The sequence below is a fragment of the Muntiacus reevesi genome, chromosome 5 (genome assembly GCF_963930625.1).
Source record: "Muntiacus reevesi chromosome 5, mMunRee1.1, whole genome shotgun sequence".
NCBI lineage: Eukaryota > Metazoa > Chordata > Mammalia > Artiodactyla > Cervidae > Muntiacus > Muntiacus reevesi.
This window is the reverse complement of record NC_089253.1, coordinates 99,506,289-99,523,403: the sequence shown is the minus strand read 5'-3', so window position 1 is coordinate 99,523,403 and position 17,115 is coordinate 99,506,289. Positions and strand designations below refer to the sequence as shown.

Below are 17,115 nucleotides of genomic sequence, written 5' to 3'. Positions count from 1 at the left end.
ATAGATTTTGGAAAGTTGTGTTTAATTTTCATTTGTCTCTAGATAGCTTTTTATTTCTTTTTGACCCATTGATTGTTTAGTAGTATGTTTTTTAGTTATGCAAGACAACTTCCTGTAGTTGAATTTTAGTTTCATACCATTGTGGTATGGAAGAGATGCTTGAAAAGATTTCAATCTTCTTAAATGTATGGAGACTTTTGTTTTGTGGCCTAAAAGGTAACCTATCCTAGAGAATGTTCCTTGTGCGTTTGAGAAGATTGTATATTCTGCAGTTTTTGAATGCAGTCATCTTCTTATATCTATTAAGTTCATCTTATCTAATGTGTTGTTTAAGGCCTGTGTTTCCTTATTGATTCTTTTGTCTGGATAATCTACCCATTAATGTAAGTGGGGTATTAAAGTCATCTATTATTATTGTATTATTGTTAATTTCTCCCTTTATTTTTGATAATTTATTTTTTACACTTCCATTGTCTTATGTTGAGTGCACATTTCTCTGTCCTTTTATTTTGTTTGACCTTCTTTTTTTGTTTCTATGAATTAAACAAAAGAGCCATCTCTCCTGTTCTTGAAGGATTGGCCTTGTATGGAAGTGTTCCCTCTACAGACTACTTGTAACTGGTGGCTTTGACAGTGCAGCTGAGGCTGGTAGGGCTGTGGTAGGGGTAAGTACCTTAGGGGTACTGTGCCTGGGGCCACTTTGGCAGAAGGCTGGAACTGGAGTGGGAATGGGTCAGGGGGAGCCTGGAAGGGACTCAGTGGTGCTCACTGGTACCTCACACCCTGGAGAAGGCTCCTTACTCACTTGGCAGAAGCTCTAAGGTTAGTAGATGGATTTATTTCCCCTGTATTATAGGTGCCCTTTAAGCTATTGTTTTCTCACTGTGCCCCATTATGGGTGAATCTGAGCTCAGTTCTTCAGCAATATCCTTTCTTCCTGTAGGTCACAGAGTCAGAAGTGGGTTTCCTGTGGGTACCATGTCTCTGTCTCTCCTACCCACATCTGTGTGGCCCTTTTGCATGCAGTAGCTATTTGTCAGCCCTCAGGTTTTCTTCTGGAGGATTTCTCTATGTAGGTGTATAGTCAGTGTGCCCTTTGGAGAAGGTGAGCTCAGGGTTTTCCTATGCTACTATCTCGGACCCTTTCTTTGTCTTGTAAAACTCAGGTCAAAGCCCACTCTTTCCAAGAAGGGCTTCCCTGTGCTCCCTGTTCCCCCATTCTAGATTGGGTCTCCACTTATATCTATATAATTTTGGGCTTGCACTTACAATAATACTTATCAACTGAATTCATAACATTTTTATCTCTCTCTTGGATTCAAACTCCTTGAATATAGGAGCTATGACTTTTAACTCTTTTTAGTATCCTTAATACTTAGCATAATACCTAGCTTGTGATGTTTAATAAAGGCTTGTTGAATAAAATAATGTATAACAGGTATTGGCTGGGGCGTGCTAGCGGCGGTCCCTGTGCAAGCTTGTCCGAGTGCTCCTGCCCTTGGTCTGCGTCCCGGCTCCTCCCTCCTCCCGACCTTCGACCTTCTCCCCGGCCGGCTGCCTGGGAGGGAGGCAGAAATGGCAGATGAGATCGCCAAGGCTCAGGTCGCCCGGCCTGGCGGCGACACGATCTTCGGAAAGATCATTCGCAAGGAAATCCCAGCCAAAATCTTTTATGAGGATGACCAGTGTCTTGCTTTCCATGACATTTCCCCTCAAGCACCAACACATTTTCTGGTGATAACCAAGAAACATATTCCCAGATTTCTGCAGCAGAAGATGATGACGAAAGTCTTCTTGGGCATTTGATGATTGTGGGCAAAAAATGTGCTGCTGATCTGGGCTTGAAGAAGGGCTATCGAATGGTGGTGAATGAGGGTTCAGATGGGGGCCAGTCTGTCTATCATGTTCATCTCCATGTTCTTGGAGGTCGGCAGATGAACTGGCCTCCTGGTTAAGCATGCTATAGGGATAATTTTGCCTTTTCTTTGCAGTGATCCGGTTTGCAAGTTCTAATATGCTTAACAATTTTTTTTTTTTTGGCCTATGTATGGAGATATTGAAGAAAAAATTAAAAAACCTCATACATAATAAAAGACATTGTTGAATGGTCTGAAAAAAAAAATAATGTATAACAGGTATTGTGATGGGTGGAGGAACCAAAGAAGGTTACATACAGCTAGAAGAAATCATGGAGTGGTCATTCCCAAGCAATGTGCAGTCCTACAGTTCTTCTTGGATGAGCTACCAGAATTGAATTCACCTGTGAAATGTATGTATTTACCCCATAGAGTATTGTGAAGATAAAGTGAATTAATAAGTATGGAAATCTTGGGAGAGTTTTTGGTACATTGTAAGTGTTCTAGCTATCTGTTGAGTAATAAACCATCTCAGAGCACAGTGATAAAATTATTTGATATTATCTCTGTGCTGCTGGGGATTAGCTAGGCTGGGCAAGTCTGGCTGTCTCTCTAATGTGATTGCAGTCAGTTAGCCACTGGAGCTGGGGTCCTCTTGAAGCGTTCTTCACTCACATGTCTGGAACCTGGGCTGGAAAGACTCATGTGCCTGATGGTTGAAATAGCTGGACTCATGGGGCATCTTTCTGCAGATGTTGTCCTCCCACATGGTCCATCCAATGTGGCAGCCTCTGGGTGGTTTTCACATATATGTAGACTTCATACGTAGCACCTAAAAACTCCAAGAGCAGATTTCCAAGAGAATCATGGGAAGCTACATGGCCTTTTATGACCTAGCCCACGCATTTTCAATAGAGGTAATATTACTTTCTGGGGTTTAAAATTGATTTGTGTAAAGGTGTCAAAAATACCATTTTTTAAATGTAAAAAACACAAATATGTATACAGTACAAGAAATAAATTTGTGGAATTAAAATATTGGATTGGCCAAAAAGTTCATTTAGGTTTTTCTGTAAGATGTTTCAGAAAAACTCGAAAGAATCTCTTGGCCAACCCAATATTATGGAGATGAAAATGCAATGAGAAAAAAAAAATGTCTAAAAAGGCTTTCTAGGGAGGGGAGAAATAATGAATAAAAAAAGGTCGGGAAGCTGTGCCTTGGCCTTAAATGTCCCATAGTGTCATTTTGGCTATATTCTGTTGATGTAAACAGTCAGAAGCCTGCCAAATTCAAAGGGAGAGACAGATCTCCATCTCCTAAGGGGAGGAATATTGAAGAATTTGCTGCCGTATTTAAATCAGCCAGAGTAAACATTCTATAGATTCTTGAAATTATGGAGCTCTGTCAGAAGCAAAGTTATATGAAGTGCAGAACATGAAAAGCAGTGAGGAGAGGGGATCTGTTAAAAGACAAAGTGAACTGGAACCCGTGACAAAGCAAGAGGTCTTGTCTTTAGGCTCACATGAGAATGCTCACCTTCATGTACAGAAGAAGGAGGGGTCAAGGCAGCTGAGTCTTCACGACTAGCCCTGTCATCCAGAAGGGGCCCACATGAAAGGATAAGGTAACTCTTGATGCTTTTGCAGACACTGGAAGGTGCCATGACATTGTAGCTGTGACTGTGTTGTCATTATTGCTGACCCCAGTATCCCCATCTTAAGCATTGTTTGGAAGGACATTCTTATTTTACAGGTTAGAAGAATGACCTGGAGAATGAAATCAGCTTGACTGTTGGCACACACAGAGATGAATCCTGCTTTGCTAGGTTCCCATGAAGTCCCATGCCTCATAGAAATCATTAGTAACTGATGGACTACATTGTTACCATGTAAAGATCCAAGGCCTAGAGAGACTCCAGTGGACCAAGGCTGCCTACTCTTAGGGAAGAGAGCCTTGGGCTTTGTTCATGTGTCTGTGGATGTGCTTTCATGTTTCCGTGAGGGCAGGCTGTTCCAGATCGCCCATCTCATGGGTACCGTATTTTCTTCTCTTGATATCTTGGCACACTTGTTTATCTTTTTTCTCAGCCCTTACAAAACTCAGGTCTTTTCATTTTTTTTTTTTTGATGCAAGATGTTTAAGACATAATAATTAATACAATACTAATTACATTAGTATATTTTTATAGTAAGTTTTTGGTAGACAAAATGTTTGTTTACAATCATTTTTGAAAAATGGGTTTATTAAGCAAAGAATTCCAGGTCAAAACACTTGTTTACTAGCAATACTACTATTACTCCACTGTTTAACTGTCTTCCATTGGTGTTTCTGAGAAGTTGGTTGTCTGATTGTTTTTCTTTGTTGTAGTTGTCTTTTTTTCTGCTTATAAAAAACATTGGATTGGCATTTTGGGGGCTTATAATAATCTGTCTAAATGTGTATTTTTTAAAAAAATTTATCGATCTTAAAAGTTATTGTCCTTCCTGAGTGAAGACACTATACAGTGTTCCAGAACTATGTATATTCTTGTAAATAGGCTTCTTTTCCCTTTCTTCCACGCTAAAGTCCTGAAGAATAATCTCAGCATGCCTTTTGCCCCTGTGCATTGTAGGAAGCTGTTCATCCCTAATATCTCAGATTAAATTCTTCAGATACTCAGGGCGTGGCCTTTTCTCACTACTTCATATCCTTCTTCTTCTGGAACTCATGTTGTTGTGCTCAGTTATGTCCAACTCCCTGTGGCCCCATGGACTGTAGCCCACCAGATCCCCCTGTTCATGGAATTTTCCAGGCAAGAATACTGGGGTGGGTTGCTTTTTCTCACTCCAAGGGATCTTCCTGACCCAGGGATTGAACCCATGTTTCTTGAGTCTCCTGCATTAGCAGGCAGAATCCTTACTGCTTATGCCACCTGGGAAACCCCTCTGGAAGTCATCACAAAACTGAAAAAATCTTCAACTTCCCTGATATTCCCTTTAACTTTCTATTATAGCTGAAACCTGTTTCCTCTGAGCATCTCATTTTTCCGTGGAGTCTTCGTAAGTGGAGGCTATTTCCCCTCACACACCCTTAGTATCCATGACTGGAGGTACAGTGTATGTTCTTCTTGCTCTTCATTGATGTTTACCAATCATTTTTCCATTCTTCCTGAATTGCACATCATCAGAGTATAACTACTCTCTAATCTTTTCATTTTTGCTTCAAAAGTAACATTTGTTACTTTTGGGGTCCATTTTTGGACCTTTTCTTGCTTTTTCAATATGTAAGGTAGAAGTGTGGATTTGAAGGCATGGAGGCAGAAGGTGAGGATGGAAAGGAAAGGGAAGTTCTCATATATCAACTCAGGCTTGGTCCATCCTCGGTAAATTTTGGGAATGGTGGTAGAAATGACCTGTCTTGGCCTGCCTTTCTTTGCATCATATATCACATAGCCCAGTAAGCCTCAAGAAAATGGACAATGGTCTGCCGTTTATGGACTCATCAACAGAAATGGCAGTATACCTCTCAGGTGTCGAGGATGAAAGCATCACAGAGCATCTCGAGCATTACTAAATTCATATTTTTTACCTAAATAATTCAATTTCTTGAAATGTCTTCTAAGAAAGGAATGAGAGAGATGGATAAAGATAATTTTGCAATGTAATTCATCCCAGTGTTGGAAGCAATCTAACCTTTCCATGATTGAAAGTTTGTTACATAGTTGTGGTATAAATATAAGAGGAAATATTAGGAAGGGATGGAGTCTATCTTATTTATGTGCACAGCGACCACCACAAAGCGTGGCATTTAATAACCCTACAATAAAAATGTTTTTGGTAAGAATCTCATTGAGATCTAATTCATATACCATACAAATTACCCATTTAAAGAATATAACTCAGTTTTGTTTTTTTTTTAGCATATTCATAGCTATAGGCAGTAATCAATTTTAGGACATTTTCATCACCCCAAATTGAAACCCTATATCCATTAAGAGTTACTCTTCATTTCCCTTTTACTGCCAAGTTCTTTGCAGCTAATCTGCTTTCTATATCTATAGATTTGCTGATTCTGGACAGTTAATATAAGTGGGATGATTCAATACGTGATCCTTTGTGATTGGCTTGTTTCAGTTTTCATAATGCTTTCAAGGTTCATCTGTGTGGTACCATAAATCAATACTTCATTCCTTTTTATTGTCAAATAATATTACATTTTCCTACTTTTTGGCTAGCATGAATAATGCTACTATGAACATTCATGCACAAATTTTTGTGAAAAAATGTGCTTTTATTTTGCTTGGAATATATTTTTAGGAGTAGAATTCCTAGGTCATATGGTAACTCTGCTTAAACTTTGGCAAACACCACACTGTTTTCCAAAGAGGCTAGACATTTTACATTCCTACCAGTAATGTATGAGCATTCCAATTTCTCCACATGCTTGCCATACAATAATTATTTGTTGAGTAAAACAATAATATAGGTGATTGATGTAAGATTATAAAATTGTAAAAAATGCTACAGTTGTATTTTTTTTTCTTTTACAAATGTGTGTGGTAAACAAAACTTGTAGGAAATATAATAGGTTATGGACTTCCCTGGTAGTCCAGGATTTAAGAATCCACCTGCCAATGCAGGGGACACAGGTTTGATTCCTGGTCTGGACATTCCACATTCTGTGGGGTAACTAAGTCCATGTGCCGCAGTTACTGAGCCTGTGTGATACAACAACTGAAGTCTGGGCACCCAGAGTGTGTGCTCCTCAGCAAAAGAAACCACCACAGTGAAAAGCCCACACACCGCAACTAGAGGAAGTCTGTGCGCAGCAGTGAAGACCCAGTGCAGTCAACAATAATAAAATAAAGTTTACAGATAAATTAGAAGTTCATTTTTATCATGGAAATATAAAAGGTTATTTCTGGTTTGATAAGATTAGGAACAATCAAAAGTTCATTATAATAATCACATATTCTAACTTGCTGCCATGAAGAAACATTGCTTTTAAAAGAAGAAAAAGAATTTTTTAAAATGTTGTTGGTCAGTAGGAAGTTGTATCAGAGATGAGAAGCTCTCTTAAGAAAGAAGCTTTTATAGGCAACAGAGTTTGAGTAAAAGTGTTGCTTGCATTGAGCTGCATTCATTTGTCTTGTTTTTGGCTGAATGTGAGGACTCGGTGGGGTTCAGAATTCTTGTTGTTCAGTCACTAAGTACTTTGGCCTCCTGATGTGAAGAACTGACTCATTGGAAAAGACTCTGATGCTAGGAAAGATTGAAGGTAGGAGGGGAATGGGACAACAGAGGATGAGATGGGTGGATGGCATCACTGACTCAATGGACATGAATTTGAGTAAGCTCTGGGAGTTGGTGATGGACAGGGAAGCCTGGCGTGCTGCAGTCCGTGGGGTTACAAAGTGTCAGACGTGATTGAGTGACTGAACTGACCTGAACTGAAGTCATGTCTGACTCTTTGTGACTCGATGAACTGCAGCGTATCAGGCTTCCCTGTCCTTCACAATCTCCTGGAGTTTGCTCAAACTCATGTCCACTGAGTCAGTGATGCCATTCAACCATCTCATCCTTTTTCACCCCCTTCTCCCCTTTTTCTCAGTCTTTCCCAGCATCAAGGTCTTTTCCAATGAGTCAACTCTTTGCATCAGGTGGCCAAAGTATTGGAACGTCAGCTTCAGCATCAGTCCTTCCAATAAATATTCAGGACTGATTTCCTTAAGGATTGACTGATTTTACCTCCTGGCTGTCCAAGGTCTTCTCCAGCACCACAATTTGAAAGCATCAATTCTTCAGTGCTCAGCCTTCTTCATGGTTCAACTCTCGCATCTATACACAACTACTGGAAAAACCATAGCTTTGACTATATGGACATTTATTGAAAACAATAGAAACCAACTCCAATAAAGCAGAAAAGGAATGTATTTGAAGGATGTTGACTGGTTTGCAGAAGGCTGGAGATCGAAGCTAAGGTAAATGAGCAGAAGCCAAGGAGGAAAGGAGTCAGTCCACCTCAGAGGAGGAATCAGTGGGTCACCGGGATCTTTATATCTGGACAACACTGCCAGGACATTGAGTATCTCCCTGTGCAGACTCATGCTGCCATGTCATAGGACCTGTGATCTAATGTTACTTTGCTTCTTTCTTCAACCTTGAGAGCATTCAGTGTGATGAAGCTTAGGTCACATACCCATGCCACAACTGCTAGGAAGCCAGGAGAAGACTGTCTTCCCCTGACCTATAGATGAAAGGAAGCATTCTTCCACAGTCCCCTACCTTCTATGTCTTGTGTGATTTCTCTCAACAGAAGGGCACTTGGGCACTCAGCAGGCAGGATCACATTGATTTTTAGTCCAGATTGCAATGTCATAATCACAAGCATTTGACAAGAAAGGACATTGTTGTTTCTTGTATGGGGTAGAAAGACCAGACTGATAAATCACTCATGGCAGGAAATACTACAGACAAAAATACCTCTTAGTGTTGTATTAATCAGAGTGACTAATGCTAGCTGCTGTTACATACAACTCCAAAGTCATGGTGCTTTAACACAAGATTATATTTCTTGCTTAAATCTAGGGTCCAAATAGGTATTCACTAGGCAGCTTTCTCAGTGGTTGTGCAGGGCTCAGGCTTCTTTCATCTTATGGCTCTGCCCACTCCAAGGCAATCCCTTCTAGGACCTTCCTGGAACCCCTGCATGTGCAGACAATGAAAAAGTGGATGGAGCATCACTCAGGAAGTTTCATGGCTCAAGTCAGAAAGTGGGGACCTCACCTCCTCCTACACTCTGTTGGCTAGATGTCAGTCACATGGCCTCATTTAATTACAAGGAAGGCTGGGAAAATGCAGTCCAGCTGTGTGGTTAAGACAGCAAGGAAATGGACTTGGTAAGTATGTAACCAGGCTCTGCCAGAAGTCCTTTATTTATAAAGGAAATCAAAACTAGCTTTTGGCAAAATCTACTTCAGTGATTCTTACCATGCTTTGGGTCAGTAGCCTCTTTGAGAGTGTGATAAACTCCCCACCTTAAAAAAATATACTGTGAGAACATTTCGTAGACAGCCTCAGGAATTAAGGCTACTCCTGCAATTTGGGGATCCCCAGGTTAAGAGCCCTTGATGCATGTGGTAAGAAGAGAACAAATTGACATTTCTTGAGTACCTACTATGTACAGAGTACATTTCTGGGTACTATGGAGTCAGATCGCTGAACTAGATGAAGTCTCTGACCTAGTGGGGCTCTCATTTCTAGGATGAAATCAGAGAGAGAAATATCACCTAGACCAAAAATGCTAACTGCTGTACAGAAGCCTCAAGGATCAGCATACATAGATATAGGCCAATAAAGAAGTAAATCTTTAAGGTTGGATTGCAAAGTAGAAATGAGGTCAGCCATCCATTCATTCATCTATTAATTTATTTACTGAGTTTCTACTCTACTCTGGGCACTAGTTTAAGTGATTAGGATGAAGCAGTGAATAGAAGGAGCAAGATTCTGTCCTTAGGGAAGCTTACATTCTAGTTGGGAAGATGGAAGCAGAAGGGAGATACTAGTTAAAAAAAAGTTTAACTCACTCAGTAACCATAGACCTTTGATGATGAACTCATAAACATCTTGGATTCTAAGGAGAAGGATTCATAGGCAACACTGCCTGCTTAGAGGCCTTTATGGTTGACCTAAACATCATGGCCACCTTGGCTCCCATCCTTGGAGAGGACCTGGCAGAGCTGGACCAGCTCTAAGCAGGGCATGCCTTGCTGGATCAAATAGCTGGAATCATCTGAGCCTTTTCCCTGGTAAGCAAAACCGTTCAAGTGAGAAACTACAGAGAGAGTATTACAGATGTGACATTTCAAAAAATGAGATGTGAAGCTGAAAGGAACTTTTATAAACTATCATTAATAAAAAAAAACAAAGTTCACCCCAGATAAAGGGCTGCAAGTTTCCTATAAGACTAGGCATGCATCTACTCTTTGACCCAGAAACTCCACTCTTAGGTATCCACTCAACTAAAATGAAAACATGTGTCCACAGAAAGACTTAACACAATGTTTATGGCAGCTTTTATTCATAATAGCCACAGATTGGAAGCAGCGCAGGTGTCCATCAATAAGAGAATGAATAAACAAATTGTGGGGTATTTATAGAAAGGAATGCTTCTCAGTTCTAAGAGGAAACACACCCCTGATGCAGACAACAATATGAATAAATCTCATGTAAACATTATGCTGAGTGAAAAAAAGCCAGATGCAGAGAATATACTGTATGCTTTGCTGTTTATTGAGCTCTGACTGGTAAAGCTTTTGTCTGTGGTAGAATTCAAGTTCAAAGAGTTGTTTCTCATGGAAAAGTGGGGGCTGGGATTGATGAGAAGGAATAGGAGAGGACTCTCTGAGTGATGGTAACATTCTATATCTTGTTGGGGGTTTGGGTTTCACAGGTGCATGCCTGTGTCAAAACTCAGAATGGTACACTTAAGATTTGTATATTGCATTTTATGTACATTTTACCTCAAAGGAAAAGAAAAACCCTTAATTCAAGTTAATATGCATACTGAAATGTTGTGAGTGATGTGAGCAGATGTCTCCATCTTTGAAGTGTGTAAAAAATATTGAGATGGATGGACAAATAGATATATAATAAAGCAAGTATAGTAAAATGTTAATTATAGAATCAAGGAGTTAGATGTATGAGTATTTACAATTCTTTCAACATTTCTTTATGTTTAAATATTTTCATAATAAAATTTTGGGAAGAAAACTGCTATTGCTAAATAATAAACCACTCAAAGATTTGGTATCTTAAAACATTTATGATTCCTCACATTTCTGTGGGTTGATCTGATGGTTATACTGCTTCGTGAGGTGTTGGCTAGGCTACTGAGATGGTTGGAAGGTCAAAAATAATCTCATTTAATTGGTACTGGTGCTGGCCACCAGGTGGGAGCTTATGGGCGTTGTCTTTCCCTGTGGACCCTCCAACGGGCTGCTTTTTTCCTCAGGCTTGTGTGTTTAGTTGCTCAGTCATATCTGACTCTTTGCAACACTTTGGACTGTAGCCCACCAGGTTCCTCTGTCCATGGGATTTTCCAGACGAGAATACTGGAGTGGGTTGTCATTTCCTTTTCCAGAGGATCTTCCTGACCCAGGGATCAAACATGTGTCTCCTGCATTGCAGATAGATTCTTTACTGGCTGAGCCATCAGGGAAGCCCTGACTTTCCTCACAGTATGGCAACTGGGTTCTAAGTGGGAAGTCCATGAAGGAAATAAGCAGAAGCTACCAGTTTTCTTTAGGCCTGGACTGGAAAATAGTGTCATTTTTTGCTGCATCCAGATTTAAGGGAAGGGAAAACAGAGTCCACCCGATGGGAGGAATGATAAAAATATACAGCCATCCTGAATTAACCAGCATTTTTGGGACCATTTATTTTATGGAACAGACTACCTTATTTTTGTGTTCTCATTATGAAAATATTGTAAAATCACTATCAAAGGCAGAGTTAATGAAAGAGAATGTAGTCACAATATACAGGGAACAGTGATTATGAAGGTATTATGAAGGTATATTAGGAAGTTAGTTGATAACAAGATTACTGTGTCACTTTTTCAGATTTTTCTGGACTTTGTGGCATTTGTGTTATTTGCCAGCTTTTAAGAATGTTTTTAAATGTTATGATTTCATTTTTTGTTCTAAGGGAAATAAGGAGTGCCAGGAGAGCCAGGCTCATATAGGATAGTCAAGGGAAGGCCTCACTTACCACTGGCATTTTAGCAGTAGTGTGCGCATGCTGACTCACTTCAGTCATGTCTGACTCTTTCTGACTCTATGGACTGTAGTCTGCCAGGCTCCTCTGCCCATGGGATTCTCCAGGTAAGAATATTGGAGTGGGTTGCCATGCACTCCTCCAGGGGATCTTCCTGACCCAGGCAGGATCAGATTCATGTCTCTTATGTCTCCTGCATTGGCAGGCAGATTCTTTACCACTAGTGGTAAAGAAGTTCACAAAGATGAACTTGTAGAACCAGAATTCATATCCCTGATATGTTCATCACTCAGTTATGTCTGTCTTTGTGACCCCATGGACTATAGCCAGCCAGACTCCTCTGTCCATGGAATCTCCCAGGTAAGAATACCAGAGTGGGTAGCCATTCCCTTCTCCAGGGCATCTTCCCAACACAGGGATCAAACCCAGGCCTGCTGCATTGCAGGCAGATTCTTTGCTGCCTGAGCCACCAGGGAAGTCTTTTAAACAAATACTTACTGTTAATCTCACTTTGAATTTGTAATTTTAAATTTTTTCCCTTAAAAAGGCTTCCAAATTACTGGATTGGTCAAAAAGTTTAACATTTTATGGAAAAACCCAGACAAACTTTTTGACCAACTCCATATGTGTTTCACACAACATAAAACTTGGATTCTTCTCTGTGTAAGAGTAAACTATGGTTTTATTTATCTTTGCTATAGGTCAGCTGTAAATTCTCTGCACTAGATCTATGGCTTACATCAGAGTACTTTAATAGCATCACAGTTAGTAGTTCACGCCTTTTCTGGCTGTGTTGCCTCATTGGGGGCATTTCCTTCTTTCAAGTAGTGAATTTTACTATTTGACTTATTAGTGTTTTATTCCAGGTTCATGGTTTAGAGTGGGGCTTCCCAGGTAGCTCAGTGGTAAAGGATCTGCCAGTGCAGGAAACGCAGGAGACGCAGGAGACACAGGTTCTATCCCTGGGTTGGAAAGATCTCCTGGAGAAAGAAATGGCAACCCACTCCAGTATTCTCGCCTGGAAAATCCCATGGACCAAGGAACCTGGTGGGCTATAGTCAGTCCATGGGGTCGCAAAGAGTCAGACATGACTGAGCACATATGAAAACTAAGGATTTCCAATTCTTTAAAAAAATTTTTAAAATATTTATTTATTATTATTTATTTATTTTTGGCTGTGCTGGGTCTTAGTTGGGACTTATGAGTTCTTCAGTTGCATGCAAACTCCCAGTTGCGGCATATGGAATCTAATTCCCTCACCTAGGCTTCTGGCTTTGGGAATGCAGAGTCTTAGCTACTGGACCACCAGGCAAGTCCCAGGAGTTGCTTTGAACTCTTAACAGCATGTACCTGGAGAGGTGGAAAACCATAAGTGGTACCATCTGATCCTGCCAGTAGCAGAATACAGCTTAACAGCTCAGGGAGATGAATTTTGTTGTGTTTAATGTGGAGCAAATATTCTCTCCCCCCAATTCCAGCCCCTATGCTTTCTTAGAGGTAAGCTGTTCTTCAGTTGTGCTTGGGACTGGTTAATTGTTTGCACTTGGGATGGAGGGGAAATTTTCTAATAACCATTGGGTAGAATATCGCTCACCCTTCTGGAGCTCCCCTCCCCTAATTCCCTTCAGCAAATACCATGGTTGACTTGCTTCTCTTTCCAGGCTGGCTTTTCCTATGTGTACTCTCAGCCCCAACCACTGTGCGCTGTGGGTACAGATGGGAGTGTATCTCATTCCCACCCCTCTGTTCCTTAATCAGGCTTTCCTGTCTTCCTAAATGCCTTTCCCCCCATCATATCTATTTTCCTTAGTGCCAACCAGCCAACTCCTACTCTCCCCAGCCAATTCCTATTCATTTTTATCTATGAATTTAACACCTACAGGATAACTTAACAATCATCCCAGGCTTGACTTCTTTTTCAGAACAACCCCACTTCCTTCACTCCATGGAATATATTAATTGCATCTCTCCTAGCTGCTGCATCTCCAGATACTTGGGCTGTGTCCTTTAGAATTGTTTCTAGGGCATTGTACAACATGTCACTGTATATAGTAGGAGGTCCAAAAGTGATGCTGAAATTGTGAATTTTTTTTTCTCACTAAAGTTATTCTCTTTCCAAGTCACCTCTTCCATTCTCATTTACACAGTCTGAAATTGGGAATCTCAAAAAATCTCCTACCTTCATTCTCCTCTTTTAGTATTACTTCTTAGTCTCTGAAAGAAATTCTCTCCCCTTAAGTAGTGAGTTATAGGAGGGGAGAGATAATTTCTTGAAAGCAGTGGCTCAGAATACCTTTCACGGAAAGTTTATTCCTGAAAACTGACTGCTGTTAGCCAAATCAACCTGCCTTAATATAATGTCACCGGGAATTAAAGGATCACAGTTTCCAGAATTATGCCTCTCTATTAGAGACTGATTGTCCAAGCAGGTAGAAGGAAAACCCCAGGAAGAATGTGAGCTCTTGGGGAAGGTCAGGAGCAGGGAATAATGAGAAGTTACTTTATTATTTTTTTAAAAAATATTTTAATTTGTATAACCTTTAAGGCTCCTGAGCAACATCTATGCAATTCTTTAGTGAATAATCAAGGACTTATTGACTTTAGCTATCATTTTAAAAGGTTGCCAGAATCACATTAGGTTTTCGTTGTTGCTGTTTCCACAGTCCTCGGCATGAGGAACTTACCCAACCAGGGACTGAATGAATGACCCCTGAAGTGCAAGCTCAGAACCCTAATCAGTGCACTGCAAGCAAAGTTCCAAGCAGTTACTTTATTGATACTGCCTCCTGTTTAGAGGTGGGCAAAATTGTCATCAGAGGGCTTCTTCTGAGCATATCAGAGGCAAAAAATCAGCTCACCTCCTCTGGACTTCTGTGTAAGCTCAGAATTGGCAGAGTATGGTTCTCGCTGATTTTCAAGTGTTGAATGAGAGTGGTCCTTATTTATTTTTTTCTTTGAGTTTGGACCTGGAATTTCCCATCATTCTCTCTCTCATTAACTCTCAAAGCTGAAACCACAGAACAGGTATACCAAATATTCCAGTTCCCTTCCTGAGGTGCTTCTCTGTTACAGTGATGTCAGGCTTAACCATGTGATTGCCTTTGGCCAAGGCAATGTGAGTGGAAGTACCTTGTACATTGTCAAAGTCCAAGTTTTAGGGGATAGTGTCCCAAATGAAGCCTGTGCCATCAGCCTGGGTTTCAGATTGAAGGCAACATGGAAAGGAGTTGTTGTTGACCTAGGGTGATATATAGCATAAATGAGAATGATTTCCTTATGGTTGTAAGTCCCTTTGATGTGGGGGTTGTTTGTTACTGCAGCAAATGTTATCTTAGGCTGACTGATACATGCAGTCAGTTAAAGCAATCTACTGGATTGCTAGATTTCCTAAAGAAAGTTGGGGAAAGAGCTTAACTTAGAAAAAAAGTTTTAGTCTACGTTAACTTATTCAATATTTATTTTAGAGATAAAGGAATTATTATATAATAAACATTTCTACTTGCTTCAGTTATCTCTAACCTGGCATTATCCATTATGTGTCTGTAGGTAAGTTGATTGGTAGTTGGCCTGGTCATTCTTTGAATATATATCAGGTACCTACTCTCATCCTACTCTGGGAGATAGTCACGGACAGGAAAGCCTTGTGTGCTGCAGTGCATGGGGACACAAAGAGTCGGACATGAGTTAGTGACTAAACAATAGCAACAAACTCTCATTTAAGCACTGTTAGGTGATGGACATAGTGGTGAACAGAACAGACAGGTCCTGGTCCCTGTAGAGCTTTTCTTTTCATTAAGTTAGGCAGATAAAAAGCAAAATAAAGGGCCAAATATAAACATGATAATTTTTGAAAGTGATTACATTACAAGAGCAATAAAGCAGGATAAAGTAATAGAGAGTACCCGTGAAGGGCAAGGGAAGGGCATGGGGTCTCACTAGAACATTTGGGTTCACCATGTAGATGTAGCTCTCTTTATGCTACCGAGAAATTAAACTGATATGTGCAAATGGCTTTTTTTCCCCTTTTAATGGAGTCACAATTTTACATCAATTCCTTTACTAAAAGCATGGAAGAATTTAACACTGAGAGCCATTTTTTAATGAAAGATTCTTATTGTGATGTAAACATTCATCTTCAAATTTACTTGGAGTTAAGTCTGGATCTTATGCATAAAAATACTTCATTCCAGTGTTGAAGAGAACTCTTGTGGATGACACTGGGAAGGATTCAGCTTATAAAGTAGTCAGGGAAACCCCATGACAGGGCAGTTAACTTTAGTTTGATTCCAGACATGAGATCTGTGTGTTCTGTGAAGCTCTGATCTAGGACATTCCATTTTCTGATAGTAGGGCTCCCCTTTGGACAAAGTCTGCCTTCTCCCTCCAACAAGGCTAAGAAGAGCTCAGAGTACTGATGGTCACACTCACAAAAGCATACCCACTAGCTTTTATGTTTTCAAATTCAGCAAAATGAACAAAACCAGAGAAGGTGAGAAGAAAGATGACATCCATCAAAAGGTAACTCATATATTTTTCAACCATTATACTCTCCAGTGAGAATCAGAAGATGTCAAAATTAAAAGCCATGAAGCTCATCATTTTACAGTGGTTGTTATTGTTCAGTTGCTCAGTCATGTCTGACTCTTTGTGACCCCATAGACTGCAGCACACCAGGCTTCCCTTTCCTCTGCTATCTCCCAGAGTTTGCTCAATCTCATGTCCATTGAGCCAGTGGTGCCATCCAACCATCTCATCCTCTGTTGCCTCCTTCTCCTCCTTCCCTCAATCATTCCCAGCATCAGGGTCTTTTCTAGAGAGTTGGATGTTTGCATTAGGTGGCCAAAGTATTGGAGCTTCAGCTTCAGCATCAGTTCCTTCCAATGAATATTCAAGACTGATTTCCTTTAGGATTGACTGGTTTGATCTCCTTGCAGTCCAAGGGACTCTCAAGAGTCTTCTCCAACACCATAACTCAAAAGTATCAATTCTCTAGCATTCAGCCTTCTTTAAGTTCCAACTCGTACAACCATACATGACTCCTAGTAAAACCATAGCTTTGACTAGATGGACCTTTGTTGGCAAAGTGTTGTCTCTGATTTTTAACACACTTGGTTGTCATAGCTTTTCTTCCAAGGAACAAGTGTCTTAATTTCATGGTTGCAGTCAGTGTCTGCAGTGATTTTGGAGCCCAGGAAAATAAAATCTGTCACTGTTTCCATTTTTCCCCATCTATTTGTCATGAATGGATAGGACTGGATGCAATGATCTTCATTTTTTGAATGTGGAGTTTTAAGTGAGATAAGAGACTACTATGAATTGTCTGAGTTGGTTTGTTCATTTATTCTCTCATTCATTCATTCACCCATGCACTGATTCATTCAACAAATACTCATTAAGCACCAAGTCACTTGGGGCTGGGCTCTGAGCTGGACCCTGAGATAATAATGGAGGACAATCTTTGTTCCTAGAAGGTTTTCAGTGTGGACAGTGTAGGGGGAGTGAG

The 17,115-nt window shown here is 40.3% G+C and overlaps 1 pseudogene; it reads left to right on the top strand.

Moving 5' to 3' along the window:
* Nucleotides 1–1,551: 1,551 nt before the first annotated feature.
* On the top strand, nucleotides 1,552–2,093 carry LOC136169120 (adenosine 5'-monophosphoramidase HINT1 pseudogene; annotated as a pseudogene).
* The last annotated feature ends 15,022 nt before the right edge of the window (nucleotides 2,094–17,115 follow it).